Genomic DNA, 20,169 nt, shown 5'->3' with positions numbered 1-20,169 from the left:
TAAAATTTTAATTCTTGCTTAAATCTATAATTTTATCATTTGTAATAAATACTATTAGTTTTCCTTAAAAAATGACAGGCTCACTTTATTCTTCTATAAAATAATGTCTACCAAATACCCAAGCCATAATAATGATTATTTATTTTGGTCAGTTGTGTTTTCCAAGAAATGGTACTCCTGAAAAAAATAGCTAGTGTAGCAATTACATAGCAATTACATAGCAATTTTTGTGGAATAAACCATGTACTTTGGTCAACAGCAAAAATGCTTTATACATAATTCTCATTTTATCACACTACCTTAAGTGTTGGGGTCTTATAAAATAATACGTTTTACTGTTTAATAATGAAAACAGTGTAACTGGTAGTAGTGGGTGTGTGTGTGTGCATGTATTTGGAAGGGTGGGTTTCTCCGAGAACACAGTGATGAAGAATACAATGACTACTAGCATACTTTAGTGCCACTATTTCAATTCATGATAAGGCACCAGAAGTCTTACCTGTTAATTGTGTCTGCATCTTCAGGGCAAATATTAATACATTGATAAAGACAAACAATATCTTAGAGTTTTTATAAAAATAGTTTTGATATCACCTTGCATACCTGCTGAAAGTTCCTCTGGAGCAAATGGACTATACTTTGAGAATCAATTCACAGACTGGTAATCATTAGAGGAAGTACCAATGGAGCCCATATCTCCTGACTGTATTTATACATTTAAAATAGGAAGCTGTTCTTTCCTTTTAATCAAAATTGCTCTTTCTAAATTATATTTCTGCTTTTAGCATTTTACTTTTTTTCTTGCTGCTTAAGTTGCCTTTAACTGCACTTTTTTCCTCCAATGAACATTTTTCAAATTGTAACACAAAAATGAACCCATTAAACATTTTTCCTGCAAAATATGTTATGCAAGACACTGACAGTACTTATGCTCTTCTTTGCCCATTATACTAATCACTACGTACTGATAACAATTTGAAACTTCAGCTTTTCTCTTTTGGCCATGCTAAGTACAGAAGTTCTCACTGTGATTTTAACCCATAGGAGATCAGGCAGGAATTTTTCTTGACATTCTGAACATCTATCAAAAAATGTACGGTCATAACTGTCAGGCTATTATATTAATTCCTTCAAAAGATTTCAATTTAGCTGAAGTTTCAAGTAGTGAAAATCTTGGTTCTTAATAGATACTATTCTAGTAGCATATCCAGGCATACACACACAAAAAAATCATTTTTTCCTCAAGTGGTAAATATATTTGAAGATAACTTCAGACAACCATTGTGAGATGATGATCTTAGATGATAGTCACAAAAAGTTTTTATTTCTAAAACATCAGGATGTAAGTACATGTATTTGCTTACGTATGTATATGTATTATCCATGTGTCTATATGCATAAACACACAGGTATACACACAAAAGTGGGTGTGTATGCTTGTGTATGCATAGATAGAAAATCATTATGCATATATATGAAAACATCCTCTTTTGCTAGTCTTTGTTTTTCCGTCACTGGAGAGTCTGTTTTAATTTTATATAAACTCTGTTGAAATCAAGTAGTTTCAGTAATTAACAATTTATTTAATTAGTCTTAGTTATAGGAAACATCACTCTTATTTAAATTCATATTTATTGGTTACTAAAATTTTAATTTTAGTCACTCTATTAGAAAAAACTTGATTGCAATCACCTGCAAATTATAATAGTAAGTCATTCATTCATTCAGATATTTGTATCAAGAAACAGTTATTAACACTTGGGATAAAGCAGTAATGAAGAGCTGTGTCTCCTTTCCTTCATGAATTTTCCTTTCTGTTAGAGGAGGAGGCGGGATATTATAAATAAGTAAACAAATTAATAATCGAGATAATTCCTGTGAGCGTTAAGTGTCCTAAAGAAAATAAAACTAAAGGTTGGAATAGAGAGTTGATTGGTTTGGGGAGGTTCCAATTTAAGTGGACAAAGGAGGCAACTCTTCTATGTTATACTCAAACTGAATTATGAGAAGCTAGGTGTGTAGAAATCAAAGAGAAGAGAATTGAAGGTCAAGGTCTGAGATGTCAGAACAGAGACGTGGTCATTCCATATGGCAACATGAAGATTATTCTTGCTGTTCATATAAGATAAATGAATGAAGTCGAAGTGTCCAAATTCCTGACTCAAGTTTAGGTGAAGGACTGAGTCACAAAGCCTGAGAGAATGTAGAGATTTTTTCAAGTTCACATGTGTATCGCAATAGAGAAATAGAGAGTGAAGTAAAAAAAGAGTGTAGTGTCAATGGAGAAGAAGTTTAAAATGATTATACTAGAAGGTGATTTATCTTGATAGGAATTGTGGTAAGCTAAATAATGATCCCCTCAACATGCTCATGGCCTAATTCCCTGTGAATATATTACTTAAAAGGCAAAAGGAACTTGGCAGATGTAATTAAGTAAAGGATCCTTTGATGGGGAGATTATCTTTGGTTATCTCTTAGGGGTCAATATAATTCCAAAGGTTCTTATAAGAGAAAAGCAAGAGGATCAGCGTCAAAGAAGAAAACTTGATGACAAAAACAGACTGGAGAGATGGGGCCACAAACCAAGGATTGTGGGGAGACCCTATAAGCAGGAAAATGTAGGGAAGTAGATTAGTCCCTAAAGCCTCCAGATGTCACTTGGATATTATATGATTTTAGTTTAGTGAAATTGATTTTGGACTTCTGATCTCCAGAAATGTAAGATAAATTGATGCAGGATTAAGACATTGCATTTGTTGCAGCAGCAATAGAAAGCTAATATAAGCATACTGCAATAAAATGTGTGGGGAATTACCAGTTTATAACAGAAAGTAGTCATCTAATACAAACCCTGGGGAGACAAAGAGGGATGAAACCCAAAGTAAGTTACAGATGGCCTTTGGTAGGAATAAGAATATTTCATCCAATGGAAGAGAATAAAGCTGCCAGTGTGATTACATATGGAAAGATTTGAAAGTCTCAGTTAAAATGCATTTATTTTTCTCAAGACATATACACAAACTCATATACTGAAAATGAGGGATACAAGGGAGAAAAAGAGAGTTGAAGAGAAAAGATTACATATAAGCTAATCCTTTTTCATAGGAAATGTAGCATACTAGGAGGAAGCAGATTTGTCTCTCCTAAGGAGAAAAGACTGGTTACATTTAGTACAGTATTAAGGTATCGATAAATCTGCAGTATCCAATGTAATGTACGACAGTTTATTGAATTCAACGAACAATTGTTTAACACGTAATATGAGGTGGGTACTTCAAGATTAGTACCATAATCACTGCTTGGAGAGTTTATAGTTGTTGGTCAAGATGTCAAATCCAAAGGTAACTTCAAATAGAATATATGAATCTTGTGTCTTGTGAACATTCAACAGGAGAAAGAACCCAATCATGGTTTGCTAAACTAGAGGACAAGTACAATTTTCCAGAAGAGATCAATGTGTCATTTGGGTCTTGAAGGACAAGCATAACAGGATGATAAGAAGGCCTAGGATAAGAGGTTTCCATGTAAATGTTATTTGTAAATGCTATTTTAATGTTTATATGATGGAATGTGAGAACTACCAAGCTTATAAATTGTACTTATTAATTAGTTATTACAAAATGTTATAATGTAACGTTTTCCAAGCCTTAGTGAGATAATTTGCTTCTTGATTTTTCTAATTTACTTACTGAAGCCAAAGAGTTTCTAAGTTTAATTCTAAGAAAGTTCTCAGCTCTTTCTTTCATGTACTCAATTCCCACTAACTTACTGAATGTTCACTTTGTTCCACCAGGATAAGGAGAAAAATATGAGAAAATTTAAGAGGTGAGTTTTAATTGATTTTGTTTATAATTTATCCCTTTGATTTGTAACATTTTCTAATCAATGAAAAGCAACTCTACTTCATAAAAAATTGCCTGGGGTCAAAATTCAAAACCAAAATATTCACAATAAAGCACACAGAGATGTAGCAATTAAAATGGCATAGCAATAAAATATCACATTGTGATACTTTCTTTTAAAGTAAAAAGACCACACATTATATTGCATCATTAATTTTACATGAAAAGATTCATAAATTCTTTCTCTTTGCTATCTGCCTGCAGTCAAACTTCTGCACATTAGAAAATAGTAATTTGTGCTTGACTGGATATAATTCACTCAGTAGCAATTTGTTTTGCTGCTACTGTTGTATGTATTTTTTCTTACTTTATTGTTAGTTTTAATTAGAAAATGAATACATATTTGTCAGAATCCAAAGAATAGAGACAGTTATAAAGAAAGTGTTAATAGTCTTACTTTTTCCCCTTCTTGCCTCTCTCAACCTTGAGATGTGCTAAGCAGTCTTTGCAATTTGGTATTTCTGCATTCAAACTTTACTTTTATTAAAAGCTTGTGCAAATACACACACACATATGTTTTATTTTCCCTTCTCTCATTTTTATATTTTACAAAACAAAATCATCGACTGCTGCATAACATATTATAGACATGTGTCTAGGTCAATACACAAATAACAAACTAATTTATTTACTGAATTTTTTTACTGCAGGTATAGCATCATTTATTCAATAATTCCATATTATTTGGCATTCATCCAGTAATGTAACATGCTTCAAAAAATGTCCTTGTACAAATAGTACAAATACATACCTGTGTACAAATCTGGCAGTTTCTTGAGTTTTTGTTATTGGTTTTATTTTATTATTATTATTTATTTTTCCTTTTTTAATATTCTTTAAGTTCTGGGATACATGTGCAGAATGTGCAGGTTTGTTACATGGGTATACATTTGGCATGGTGGTTTGCTGCACTCATCAACCCATCGTCTACATTATGTATTTCTCCAAATGATAACCCTCGCCTAGTCCCCCAGCCCTGGACAGGCCCCTGGTGTGTGATGTTCGCCTCCCTGTGTCCATGTGTTCTCGTTGTTCAACTCCCACTTATGAGTGACAACATGTGGTATTTGGTTTTCTGTTCCTGTGTTAGTTTGCTGAGAATGATGGTTTTCAGCTTCATCCATCTCCCTGTGAAGGACATGAACTCATCCTTTTATTATGACTGCATAGTATTCCATGGTGCATATGTGCCACATGTTCTTTATTCAGTCTATCATTGATGGACATTTGGTTTGGCTCCAAGTCTTTGTTATTGTGAACAGTGCCACAACAACACAAATGTGCAGTCTACTATAAATGTGTCTTTATAGTAGAATGATTTATAATATTTTGGGTATATACCCAGTAATGGGATTGCTGGGTCAAATGGTATTTCTAGTTCTAGATACTCGAGGAATCTCCACACTGTCTTCCACAATAGTTAAACTAATTTACACTCCCATCAACAGTGTAAAAGTGTTCCTATTTCTCCATGTCCTCTCCAGCATCTGTTGTCTCCTGACTTTTTAATGATCACCATTCTAAGTGGCTTGAGATGGTATCTCAATGTGGTTTTGATTTGCATTTCTCTAATGATCAGTGGTGATAAGCTTTTTTTTTTTTTTTATGTTTGTTGAACACATAAATGTCTTCTTTTGAGAAGTGTCTGTTTATAATTTTTGCCCACTTTTATGGGGTTGTTTGTCCTTTTCTTGTAAATATTTTTTTTTTTTTTTGAGTTCTTTGTAGATTCTGGCCCTTTGTCTGATGAATGGAATGCAAAAATTTTCTCCCAATGTAGGTTGCCTGTTCACTCTAATGGTAGTTTCTTTTGCTGTGCAGAAGCTCTTTAGTTTAATTAAATCCCATTTGTCTACTTCGGCTTTTGTTGCCATTGCTTCTGGTATTTTTCTTTGCCCATGCCTATGTCCTAAATGTTATTGCCTAGGTTTTCTTCTAGGATTTTTATGGTTCTAGGTCTTACATTCAAGTCTTTAATACATCTTGAGTTAATTTTTGCATAAGGTGTAAGAATGGGATCCAGTTTCAGCTTTCTGCATATGACTAGGCAGTTTTCCCAACACCATTTATTAAATAAAGAATCCTTTCCCCATTGCTTGTTTTTGTCAGGTTTGTCAAAGATCAGATGGTTGTGGATGTGTGGTGTTGTTATTTCTGAGGCCTCTATTCTGTTTCACTGGTCTGTATATCTGTTTTGGTACCAGTACCATGCTGGTTTTGTTACTGTAGCCTTGTAGTATAGTTTGAAATCAGGTAGTGCGATGCCTCCAGGTTTTTTCCTTTTTTTTTTTTTTTTTTTTTTTTTTCTCTTATTCCATGTGAAATTTAGAGTAGTTTTTTTCCAGTTCTGTAAAGAAAGCCAATGTTAGGTTGATGAGGATAGCATTAAATCTATAAATTACTTTGAGCAGTACAGCCATTTTTGCTATACTGATACTTCCTATCCATGAGCATGGGATGTTTTTCCATTGTTTGTGTCCTCTCTTATTTCCTTGAGCAGTAGTTTGTAGTTCTCCTTGAAGAGATCCTTTACATCCCTTGTAAATTGTATTCTTAGCAATTTTATTCTCTTTGTAGCAATTGTGATTGAGTGTTTATTCATGATTTGGATCTCTGTCTGTTATTGGTGTATAGGAATGCTTGTGATTTTGGCACATTGATTTTGTATCCTGAGACTGTCCTGGGAAGATGGGGGTTTTATCTGTAAGTCCCTGACTGGGGCTGCTGTCTCTTTTTCAGAGATACACTGCCTGGAGAGGAGGAATCTAGAGAGGCAGTTTGGCAGCAGTGGCTTTGTGGAGCTGAGGTGGCCGCTGCCCAGTTTGAACTTCCTCGTGGCTTTGTTTACACTGTGATGATAAAACCATCTGCTCAAGCCTCAGTGATGGTGGTCACTCCTCCTCCCACCAAGCTTGTGCTTCAGCCCCCTTTTGCAAGAGAGTGAATGATTCTGTTGCGCTGTTGTTTCAGTTGCCACTGGGTAAGAATAAAAATAAAAAAAAAAAAAAAAAAAAAAACTCTTGCCACTAGCTCGGTGTTGGCCCAAATGGCTGCCCAGCCTTGTGCTTGTAACCCAGGGCCCTGGTGGCCTAGGCACTGGGTTTGTCAGTTGCAAAGTCGGAAAAGCACAGTATCTGGGCTGGAATGCACCTTTCTTCCCCATACAGTGTCTCACAGCTTTCCTTGGCTAGGGGAATGACATTCCCAGACCCCTTGCACTTCTCAGGTGAGGCAACACCCCACCCTGCTGTGGCTGGCCCTCTGACGGCTGCAGCCATTGCCCAGCCAGTCCCAGTGAGATGAACCAGGTACCTCAGTTGGAAATGCAGAAATCACCTGTCTTCTGTATCAGTCTCACTGGGAGGTGAAGACTGAAGCTGTTTCTATTCCGCCATCTTGCCAGTGGCTCTGTTGTTGATTCTCGTGTGTGTATGCGTATTTGTGTGTGTTTTAGCAAAGTTTACTTTTAATAAATAATAGCATACAGGTATTGATCGACTTATGACCTATGCAACTTAAGACCATTCGACTTTACGACCACAATTGCTAGCCACGACTGCTCCGCGTCTGGCAGCGCAAATGTTGCCCAGCTGGGCATACGACAGTGTGGACCAGCTTCTAGCAGCACTACCATCTCCGTGTGCACCATTTCAACTGTTATCCCAGACTCAGTACAATAATGAAAGAAAATTATGATAAAATATGACTTAAAGATTTTTATAACATCATTTCACAGTACTGTACATATAGCCTACTCAACTTACGATGAAATCATGTTATGACTGGTCTGTCGGAACCAATCGTGGTCATAAGTCGAGCACTAGATGTATTCTTTTTCAGAAGGTGGTTTTAATATCCACTTTCCCTCTTACATTTAAGAGCGACAAATACTGTCAGTCTGTAAAATACTTGCTGATACAGTAGGTAAATATGGTACCTTTTTTTACTGTTTATATTTTCATTTCCCTCAACATCAGTAATGCTGAACCATTTTCTCATATGATTTTTTTGCCATTTTCTTTCTCTTTTTTGTAAAGTATAAATTTATAAACTGTTTATTTTTATTGGGATTTTTATGTTCTTCATGATTTTTCAAACTTTCTTCATGTCTGTAAGTTTAACCTTTGGCTTATTATGTGTATTTTCAACTTTATGTAGAATACAACTGTTTTCATTTTATGCAATTATGCATGATTATTTTATTTTAAAGTTTCCTAAGATTAAGTTTTGACAACTAGAGAATATGTCAATATTTTTCTTTTTTTATTAATAATTTCAGCACTTATTTTGAAAAATGTAGTACCTTAAAATTTAAAAAATATACAGTGATTATTCTTATGGAAAAGATCTAGATTCAGTAACTGTTAACATTTTCATTGTTTGCCTGTTTTTTATTTGTGGAACCATTTGAAATTTACAGAAATCTTGACATTTTTCCCCAAAATACTATACATGCATCTCCTACAAATAAGGACATTTTTCAGTAGTTCATCCAATTAGTTGCTCCATTTGACACAGAAAATCAGCTACAATTCCCTAATACCATCTACCAGCAATCCATATTCAATTATACTTTTATTGTCAAAAGTTATATATTTTTTTCTAAACCAGTATCCAACTCTTAGTAATGCTGCATTTGCTCACTTTTTAAAGAAAATTACCACCATGTCATTTTTTTTTTTTTTTTTTTTTTTTTGAGACGGAGTTTCGCTCTTGTTACCTAGGCTGGAGTGCAATGGCACGATCTTGGCTCACCGCAACCTCCGCCTCCTGGGTTCAGACAATTCTCCTGCCTCAGCCTCCTGAGTAGCTGGGATTACGGGCACGCGCCACCATGCCCAGCTACTTTTTTGTATTTTTAGTAGAGACGGGGTTTCACCATGTTGACCAGGATGGTCTCGATGTCTTGACCTCGTGATCCACCCGCCTCGGCCTCCCAAAGTGCTGGGATTACAGGCTTGAGCCACTGCGCCCGGCCCTACCACCACGTCTTTTAAAGAAAAATGCCCACTTACTTTTCCGACATTTTTTGCCCTTTGCAATTTTCGGAGAATCTATGCAGTGGTTCTTTGGCACTTTACAAATATCTTTGTTCTGCAGCCCTTCAATTACTGCTTTTAGCATTCATTTCTCTCTGTCTGGCTCAAACATACACATACACACAGATGTAAACAAACGCCCACATATAAAGGACTCATGAAGTTTTAATCTTCTCCACTCAATTACAGAAACAATATTAATAATAGCAAAATACTAATTCAAATGTGTCAGACTTAGCCTATAGAAGCCCCTGTAGGTTTGACTTTATCCTTCAGCATGTTCTCATGATAGTTTTTGACTACTTGCTTTGCTTTCTGTTATAAGATGTCCCAACATCACTTAATGCTTTTCTTTTTCTGGTCCAGGAAGTGGCCACTTCTAAAAAGATGCTTTTACCTATAAGTGGGCCTTTCCCTCGTCCATTTAAGAGTAACAAATACTGCCAGTCTTTAAAATACTTGCTGATACAATAGATTAAATATGGTATCTTTTTTTTTACCGTTTTTATTTTCATTGCCCTCAACACCAGTAACGCTGAACAGTTTTCTAAAGTGATTTTTTGGCCAGTTCCTTTTTCTCTTTAGCAAGGAATGATTCCTAGAAGCTAATATATTTTTCCTTCTGGCTCACTGTCACTATCTTATTTTTTCAGCTGCTTTCTTTTCTTCCCCCTCACCTCCACTTATTTAAGGGAAATCTCCTATTCCTAGCTGGTTCTCTTTCTTCCAGAAATGGGGCTTTTGCAACATGACCACCACTAGCCCATGTACTTTTCAAATTATGTGTAGTCATGGGTTATGGCGATTTTACCTTTCCTTCTTGCCAATCTGCATTTTCTGTTTTTGTTCTTTTTTTTGTTTTGTTTTTTGTTTTTTACTTATTTGGATGACGTTAGAGATAGTCCATTTTATGTGGCTACTTTATGTTACAGGAAGTAACTATATCTATGTAGCTATACCCATATCATCTGTATCTAGATATATTGTTGGTTGTCAATATCCATCTATTTCTATATTGTATCTCTTTACACCAGTCTAATGGCAAGTTCTACCAATCCTATTTTAATTTGTGCTACTCAAGTCCCTCTTCCATCATCACCTTCTTTTTCCCCAACTTACTTGAACATTCATATGAACTATTTTTACCACATGAATTCTTAATTAGCTTATCCAGTTTAAAAGTAATTCTCACTGGAAATAATGTAATTACAGATAAACTAGTGAAAGCTAAAGTTTTCTGATAAGTTTTATACTCTAAAGGATTGTGCATCTTTTCCGGAATGTTTTCTGTCTTTCAGTTATTCATTATAATTTATGCAAGTAACCCACTTTGAATTTACCTTTACATGCTTATGGTTGTTGGGGCTCAGAAAATAGTATCACAGAATGAAGGCCTCAGAAGCAGTCTCAGAAGCAGTGTTCTCTGATCTTCTCCTGCCTTCTTGTCTCTTAGCCCAATTCTCCCCCGAGGATACCCACAGAACTCTCTTCCCCAAGGCAGGTCATAGAAACCAGAACCATTTTTCCCCAAAGGTAGCCATAAAACCTAAAACAATTACTCTAACTTTCCCTTCATCTTTTTGAGTAAAAACTGGTTGTAAATAAATTATCCCACTACCTTGTTTCAGTGTAAGTCATAAAAACCCTTTTCTAGAGAATGCCTGCCTCACGCCCAAAAGAAAGAAACGTATGTTCAAAAAGGACAAGAAGAATCTAGACAGACAGCCTTGCTGAATTTTGTCTCTCAGTTTATTAACGTTAGATTATACCCTTTATGTTCAATCATATTTCTACACAGCTGTTAACACTTTGTTGAATGTAAGGACACAAATGGATAATTTCCTCGTTTTCTTTGGGTCTTCATTTTGAAAGCTCCCACGTATACAGGTTAAGAGCATTTGTTTGCCTTTTCTCCAATTAATCTGCCTTTTGTTTGTTGATTTTTAAACAAAGCTTCAGAGGGCCCCACAGTTGTCGGGTTATAACAAATGGAACATTTTCCCCATTTCTATTTATAAACAGGTAAAGTGTAATAGCAAAAAACTTCATTGTATTTACCTACTGTAAAATTAACAGTTATCTTCTATCGAAATTTGTGTAAATGTCTTAGGTTTTCTTATAATGCAATTATAACTCATTCTGTACAAACCTTTAATTTATTTTCTTGTCTCTACTTAAATAATAATAGTAAGAAAATATTTATATTTCGTTTTTAGAATCTGTAACAGTTTCAATATTTAATGTACGTGACTTTCATTCTTGTGTTAACTGTACACATTGAGTTGATACCTCTATTCCCATTTCACTAAACTTTGTATTACTATTGATTAACTAAAATGTGTAAAATGTATCTCTACACTACAATGTTATAATTGCATTGATTTTTTTTAGCTTGTAAATATAATAACATATTTGATTTATTTCCTAATAACAAAGCATTATTTTATTTCTTGAATGAAATACTTGGTAGTATTATTGAATATACTGATTTTATTTTTTGTTGCTAATATATTTACATTTTTTCAACTATAATTATAAATCAAATTACTAGGCTTTTGTTTTGTGATATTTTATTAAGGTTATGCTCATTTTTCCTTCAGTTTAGTAGCTTTCTATAATTTTCTGTGGTCTTTATAATAGAAATGGCAGATAAATTATTTCACTGAATATTCAATGGTAAAGCAATTCTAAATAGAACATTTTAAAATGTGTATTTTTAGATTATTTTTTGCATTATTGATCTTCTGAGATTTTCTACCTCTTGTTGAGCTTCTCTAAAACTTTATATTAATTGTCCTGATATTATATATTACATGTGAAATTCTGTATTGTTTCCTCATTATTTTACTTATTTTCTTGTGTGTGTTTTTGAGTGTGTGGTTGTTGTTGTTTCTGCTTTTAAACAAGCTTACAAATGATTCCTCTAGTTTATTTACCTTTTCAGTAAAGTTTTAAACTTCTGGTGCTAAACTCTTGCAACTCTTTGGTTATATTTATTCCTAAGTTTTTTATTTTTTGATGCTGTTGAAAATCAAATCAGTTTTAAAATTTTTTTTCAGGATTTTCTTTGCTAGTGTATAGAAAAACAACTTATTTTTTCATGTAGAACTGGTATTCTGAAACTTTTCTGAATTCATTTATTAGCTTTAAGAATATTTTAATTTTTTTTTTTTTTGGATGTAAGTCATGTCATCTGGGAATAAAGATTATTGTACTTTTTCCCTTTCAGTTTGGATCCCTTTTATTTCCTTTTCCTGCCTATTTGTTCTGGCTAGAAATTCCAATACGATGTTAAATAGAAGGTTGCAAAAGCAGGCACTGCTGTCTTGTTCTCATTTTATGGTGAAAGATTTCAAGTTTTCACTATTGAGTATCATGATACCTATGGGATTTATATCAATGTTCTTTATCAATTTAGAGAAGTTTGCTTTTATTTCTAGTTTATTGAGTTCATTTATAATAAGAGAGTATTGAATTTTGCCAAGTTATTTTTCTAGATCAATTGAGATAATCATTTTTAATGTAGTTGTTGTGGTAGTGTATCACATTGACTGATTCTAATGTTGAACCACCCTCCCTTTCTTGAAATAAACTCCACTTGGTTATAATGTATAGTGCCTTTACTGTGCTACTGGATATGGCTGTTAGTATACTTTTGAGAAGTTTTGCATCTGTATTTTTGAGTAATTTTGGTCTTTAGTTTGCTTTTCTCATAGAGCCTTTGTCGAGCTTAGTATCAGGGTATTAGAACAAGTTTAGAAATGTTCTCTCTATTCTAATTGTTGAAAAGAGCTTAAAAACATAGATGTTGATTTATTTTTACATGTTTGGAAGAATTTACTGATGAACCCCTGTGGTTCTGCACTTTTTTCTTGTTTTTTTTTTTTTTTTTTTTTTTGTTGTTGTTGTTGTTGTTGTTGTTGTTTGTTTGTTTTAATCTGTTTTTAATATCTTTCCTTTTCATATGTCTGTCCACATTTATTTTTCTTCCTGAGTCAGTTTTTGTATTCATTCTATACCTGTACTATTCCATATACATTGCAGAATAGGCTTATCTGTGTCTTCACCAAACCTGACCGATATTTTGCTGGAATTACATTAAATCTATAGATCAATTTGGGAAGAACTGATATCTTTACTATGTTGAATCATATATGTAATAATTTGTCTACATTTTTTGTTTCCATTTCTCATTTAGAAACTTCAACTAAACATATATTAAATTACATTACATTGTTTCCAGTCTTTTTTTCTCTCTGTGTGGTTTGGATACTATCCATGATGTTTTTAAGTTCAATAATCTTTACTTTTACAGTGTCTGGTCTCCTGTTTATCCCATCCGAATATCGTCATTATGTAAATCTCAGCCACGATTTCCTTCTCTGGAAGTTCAGTTTGTTTTGCAATGTCTTCAAAATCTCTAATTATTTAACCTTCCTTTTTCTCAATGCAGATATTATAGCTGTAATAATGGTTTAAATATACCTTTTAGAGAAGTTTATCATATGTTTAATTTCTGGGTGTATATGTATACACCATAATTTCTTCTAATTATGATATACTTTTTTTGTAATTTTATGCTTAGTAATTATTACTGGATTACAGACATGAGTTTTAGAATGTTGGGATAAAGATATTTTTGTAGTACTATAAATTTCTTGGGCTTTGCTCTCCAGCACAGTTAGTTTACTTAAAAATATTTGATCATTTGAGACATGCTTTTAAACTTTGTTAGATATGACCAGAGTAGCCAATCTGTTTCAGTCTGGCACTATCCCTAATAAATTCTAGCTACTTTCCCTTCCCTAAATTTCTATCTCCCAATCCTTGGATCAAACAGACTGTCAGGAACTTCTCTTTAATTGGTAAATTGAGGCAATTTTAGGGATTATTTAATTTCATTCTCTTGACTAAGTGATTGCTTTTCTACATGATCCAATGTCTTAAAACAATTTGTATATTTTGTCTGAAGTATTAATAATTTCAGGCAGTAAGTAATTTGGGTACTAATTGCAACAATTTTTTGTAGAAGCAGAGATCACTTGAAAAAGTCATAATGCAGTTGCAGATGAAGATTCGTAGGAAGAACGTCCCAGATATAAAAACCAATTAGTAAGAGGTTCATAGGTGGATATGGGGTTTTCATGTTCGAGGAAGATAAAAAGAGATGTAAGACTGTTAAGCAACGGGTGAGAAGAGAGTGAGATGAAATGATACACACAATGTACCAAGAATATGCTGTGGAATGTAGGCCAGGTTATAAGCAAAATTAGATTGTTACTTTCCTATATGTAAACTGTACCATTTATTACTGTTCCGGAGAGATTGGATTACTCTTTTATGATTTTTCTGATTTGTTACTTTTAAGAATATGCTATATTGATCTATCTGTAGTTTACTTAATATTTCATCTGTAACTATAAATGTACAATAAATTATTTTTCATTCTGGTAGAAATTACAGAAATATAATTTTCAGAATTCCTGTTTTCATAGAGCACAAATTTCCAGCAGTATGATGAAAGAAGTATCTTGATATACTTCTCATGTATATAAAATACTTAATAGATAATTTTTCAAAATTTGACCTTTTGACATATTTGCATGGAAATAGCAATTGCCATTAACTTGTGTCCCCCAGATTTATAGGTTGAAGCTGTAACAGCCAATGTAACTATATTTGGAGATAAGAGTCTTAAGGAGATAATTTAGGTTAAAGGGAATAATAAAGGTGGTCCTGTAATCTGGTTGGGCTTGTGGCCTCATCAGAAGAGGAAGATACATCAGAAGTAGGTATGCACAGAGGAAGAGCCGTGCTGGCCTACAGTGAGAAGACATGCCAACGGGAGCAACCTCGGGAGAAACCACAGTTATTAACACCTCGATTTTAGACTTCCAACCTCTGAAAATGTGAGAAATGCATTTAGATTGATTCAGTCACTCACTCTGTGGTATTGTGTTATGACAGCCCTAGATAATTAACACACAAAGAACTGATTGTGAAACTGAACACTTCTGAAAAATCTTTATAAAAGACCAAATATGATTAACTTTTATAGGAAAAAGACTGAATTATCTTTCTACTATCTTTATAGATAATAACACAAAATATTTGCAATATGAATACAAAATCAAAAAAGTAAGAAAAAGAGTATTATAGAGATGTATTAGGCAGCTAATTAAAAATGCTATTTTTTCTAGGGTTTGCAATCCTTGTTAATTTTGCACAGAAATGTGCAATTTTTGCTTTTTGTCCTTGTTCTAAATGTTCACTCTTATATTTGAGTATGCATTTGTAATTTTGAATTAAATTCTTAAAGTAGACTCCTCAAATTAGGTAAAGCTCAGCTTTTACATAATTTGAATCTATTCCTCGTAAAAAGGTCTGGCTGTGAAGCCAGAGTGACCTGAATCCTTATACAACTTCAGCATTCATTGTCTGTGACTTGGGAAATATTTCAAAGGACTTAGGTGTTCTATAACAATACCTACTGCATAAGAGAGTTGTGTTAATTAAATGGCATAGCTGAATATAAAATGTCTAGAGGAGTTCTCTTCTTACTCTTATTTGGTGGCCTTCAAAATATTGTACCCCAACAAAAGTGACACACGACAATAAAAGTGTGGTGTTACAATATTTTGTTTATAGTCATATGTGACTTAATGTTAGAGATACAGTCTGAGAAATGTGTTGTTAGGTAATTTTGTCATTATGTGAACATCATAGAGTGTCCTTACACGAACATAGATGGTCCAACTTACTACATATCTGGACTATATGGTAAGCCCTATTGCTCCTTGACTACAAGCCTGTACAGTATGTGACTGTAATAAATATTGTCATCAGTTATTATACATTGGTATTTATGTATCTAAACATAGCTAAATATTTTTTAAAGGTACATTAAAAACAGTATGAAAGATAAAAAATGGCCAGGTGCAGTGGGGAGTGGCTATCATCCCAACACTTTGGATGGTTAAGGTGGGAGGATCACCTGAGCACAGGAGTTTATGACCAGGCTGAGGAACATAGTGAGATACTATCTCTAATAAAGCAAACAAAAATTAGCCAGTTACGGTGACATACAGCCGTGGTTTCAGCTACTTGGAGGACTGAGATGGGATGATCACTTAAGCCCAGGATTTCGAAGCTGTACTTAGCCATGGTCATGCCATTGCACTCCAGCTTGGGCAACAAAGTAAGACCCTGTCTCGGGAAAATTTTTAAAAATTAAAATTAAAAATAATACATATGTCTGAACCTTTTGAGTACTATAAAGAAAATTTGAATATCAATTATAATAGGGCAGCTACATTATAATCTTATGGACCACTACTATACATGCACTCTGCTATTAATCAACATGTCATTATGCAGTGAGTGACTATATATGCATTTAGGATAAATAATATATTATAAAACAAATGAACAGGCCGGGCACAGTGGCTCACTCTTGTAATCCAAGCAATTTGGGAGACCAAGGTGGGTGAATCATGAGGTCAGGAGTTTTGAGACCAGCCTGGCCAATATGGTGAAGCCCTGTCTTTAAAAAGAAAAATTAAAAGAAAATTAAAAAATAAAGCAATGAACAATAAACATTTACTAATATATTTTAACGAGCTTTTCATGTTCCTAATAAAGTTAGACTGCTATGGTTTTAATGTATTTTTCCCCCAATTTATATGTTGGAATTTAAATTTCAAACTAATGGTAAGAAGAGATGAGGTCCTTAGATGGTGATTAGTTCATTGGTGCTTCACACTCATAATGGAATTAGAGCTCTTGTAGAAAGGTTTGAGGGAACTAGCTAGACTCTTTCTTGCCCTTTTTCTCTTCTGCTTTCCTCCAATGAGGACACAGAATTTGTCCCCTTCAGAGGATGCAGGAATACCCCACCATCTATAAAGCAGAGAGCAAGGCTTCACCAGTTACTGAATCTGCTGGCCCCTTGATCATGGACTTCCAGCCTTCAGAACTGTGAGAAACAGAGTTCTACTCTGTATGAATTACCCAGTCTGTGGTATTTATTTTGTTATAATACCAGGAATAAACTAAGACAGAAGCCCAGGGGAATTTTATTAATGGAAAATATGAACTCACTGGAATCCTAATGAAAAGGTGCAAGGAAAAGGAAGCTACAACACTGAAGAGTGAAAAGTATACAAACTGACTATACAATTTTGTTCTGGATTAGCCCAGTGTGAAACAGAAATTAGGCCTATCATCTCCACCAACCTCAGAAGATGAGAATAAATGAGAAAATTCAACCAGTGTATCCAATATTATGTAGAACTATTTAGGTCAAATTCTCTTTTTATAGGACCATAAAAAAATCACAGATGATGCCTATGTCTGTGCATATTTGTTCAGTCTCTCATTTAAACAGAAAGCCAATTAAGATGCTTTTTTTTCCATTTATGTAGAGACAGTTTGATCCACAGTTGAGGTTTCTAGGATTTAACGGCCAATCTATAGCAACGTTAGCCATGCAATTGCAGCACCAAACCCTTTAATATGTCATTTTCTTCACTTTCACCTTATTTCTTACTTACTTAAGAAAATTTTAAGGTTCAAAAATCTTGTTTAAACTTAGTATTTTTTTAAATTTCAATCTCTTTCACATTTCTGTTCGCTTTAATTAATTTTTTCCTCTTTTTTCTCTTTCATGAGTTTGTTCTTAGTTGGCATCTTCTCTTCTATGCTAGGCTTTATTTAAAAAAAAAAATTAGACAAAATGAAAAGTATGAGAAGTATAAATGAAAATGGCATAAGAACTCCAAAGCTAGAGAAGATAATGGAAGGAGACATTTTAAAATTAAATGCAAACAGTGGCTCAGAGAGTACAAACAAAAGCAGGTGGAAAGAGGACACTCTCCAGCAACCAGAACGAGAAGTGATTCTAAAAGGTCAGCACATGAAGCATACAGCCAGGTCAGCAAACATCCCTCTCTCCTCTGGCCAGAGAATTAAATAGAAAATTCACAGGAGACTTGAACAGTAAAGAAACAGTAAATAAATTTGCTACTGGAAAGCCAAAGAGACAAGATTTGCACCAAACGAGAGTTTTAAGTAAAAATCATATGAAGCCACCTGAGGCTAGAACCACTAAAATTTCTGAAGACATAAATATTCTCAAAAGGTCTGAGATATTGTTGAAAAATTAAATTCTCTAATGTAAAAGAGGTAAGAGTTTAATTTCTTTTATTTGCTCTTTCCTAGCTGTGTGACCCACTAAAATTTATTCAACCTCTCTGAGCCTCAGTTACCTATCAATCAATAACTGAACAACACATGTGAGATCATCACATAGATTAAATATACAAAAATTGCTGAGAACAGTGTAACATATAAAATAAAACCTTCCCAAATTATAGTTTGCTTCCTAAGAGACTGGATTACTAAACTGAGAGTCTGTTGTCATGGTCAATAAAACTGAAGAAAGTATGATCTGAGCGTAGTTCTGGATTGTTATTTAGAAAGTGTGCAAAATTATAAATGACTCATTCTCATACAAAAGCAGCTTTCTTTTGTTCTCAGATGCCTCAGACTCTCCACAGCCAAAAATGAATTAGAGAAATGAACAAGTTCTGGGTAAAATTCAAGTACACACTTCATTGGAGTTCTTCAGAATAAAGGTAAGAGTGACCTGAACTCTTTTTTTATTATTTTGTCTAAGATTCCTTGAAGGTATTCAGTCAACTTTTCCTTTTCAGCTCCAATAGGCTACTGAAATAACTTTAATGAATACAATGTACCAATTGCTTAGTTAGGACACTTAGGTCCTTAGATCTCATCAAACACTCGTCGTGAATCCTCCAACAAACCAAAGGTGATACTAAATAGCAGCATTCTTATATAAAAATTTTGTTTTCTGTTCTTTCTTTTGTATATTTGATAATATAATAGAGAAAGAAAAAACAAGAGTTCTTGGAATAGGTAATCTCAAATGGAAAAATATGTTTCTGGATAAATGAGAGCCATTTTTGCTGCTTGTAATTTAGAGTTCTTCATACTGACATTCAGCATCAGCTAGAAAGCAGTGCTCTCTGCAGGTCAGGCTGTCTGCACAAGAGCTGTCTGCAAAACCAGCATTAGCTAGTGACGTGTCAAGTAATTTACTTTTCGCTAACTAAAGATTTATTAAACATTATTTAGCAAAACTGTCCTAGGCCATGAAAGGATACAAAAATTATACATGTTCCAACTCTCAAAAGAATTATGGTATCTTTGCATCCATAAAGGAACCAGAAATGGAACAATAGAAAAGATTGGAAGTTAATAGTAAGTAGAATTGTGAGTAAAATGACAACAAACAGGGAAAATCACATATAGGAAATTTAGCATCCAAATTAGGCATAGAGATCAGGGATAATCAAACTTAATTATGTATCATAATCACTGGGAAGGCTTGGTGAGTTTCTGATTTAATAAGTAGTCTAGGTTGAAGCCCAAGAATTTGTATGTTTGGCATTCACATGTGATGTAGCTGCTGCAAAGGGAATTACAATTTGCAAAACATTGCTAGAGCACTAGAAAGCCATTTAGGGATTAGTTAATTTCAGATCATTTCTGCATCTTAAAGAGACTGAACATTCTGATGTCTATCATACACACCCACACACACATGGGCAGGTGTACACACACACACACACACATGAGCACACACACAGCACAAAAACACCAGGAATATTTAGTTGGATTGCGTTAGGAGTTTCTTTCTCTTATTAGAGATCCTCAGCTATTGCTTTTGGATGAAATGCGGCGCTCAGGTTCAGATTCCCCTCTTCATGTAAGGTTGTTTCTGCTAACCTCAGCGCATGATTTCACAAATTAACATAAAAACAATTCAGGTATTTTGGGGAAAATATTATTTCTCTCTGCAGTTCCTCCTCTGATATCTAACCATTCCGATTTCCTGACTTGTGGTATTTCTAGATTATAATATAGCATTTAAATATATTTTTGAAAATATTATTACAAATATTAACTAAAATTACTAAAAATTGCATATTTTTCTTTATAAAATTGTAATTTTTCAACAATTACATAAGAACTCTGTATTATACAATACTTAGGAAAAAAATCACCAATTAGATGAAACTATCATTTTTGTAGATTCTCCATTCTAGAACCCTGTCTCTCTTATTTTCCCTTTCTTCTATTCATATATATATATATATAATATATATAATATATAATATAATATATATATATTATTTCCCTTTCTT

The 20,169-nt window shown here is 33.7% G+C and overlaps 1 long non-coding RNA gene across 1 annotated transcript in view; it reads left to right on the top strand.

The window, feature by feature from the left end:
* Nucleotides 1-18,632, top strand: part of LOC141583980 (uncharacterized) — a 116,388-nt gene extending 97,756 nt beyond the window's left edge. Inside the window, exons 3-4 of the long non-coding RNA XR_012516817.1 lie at nt 3,794-3,825; nt 18,479-18,632. This is a non-coding gene — a long non-coding RNA (uncharacterized LOC141583980). The remainder of the gene's footprint in view (nt 1-3,793; nt 3,826-18,478) is intronic.
* Nucleotides 18,633-20,169: the final 1,537 nt, after the last annotated feature.

The sequence above is a fragment of the Saimiri boliviensis genome, chromosome 3 (assembly GCF_048565385.1).
Source record: "Saimiri boliviensis isolate mSaiBol1 chromosome 3, mSaiBol1.pri, whole genome shotgun sequence".
In the NCBI taxonomy this organism is placed as follows: Eukaryota; Metazoa; Chordata; class Mammalia; order Primates; family Cebidae; genus Saimiri; species Saimiri boliviensis.
The sequence above is the reverse complement of the archived record's forward strand: the minus strand, read 5'-3'. Positions and strand labels throughout refer to the sequence as shown.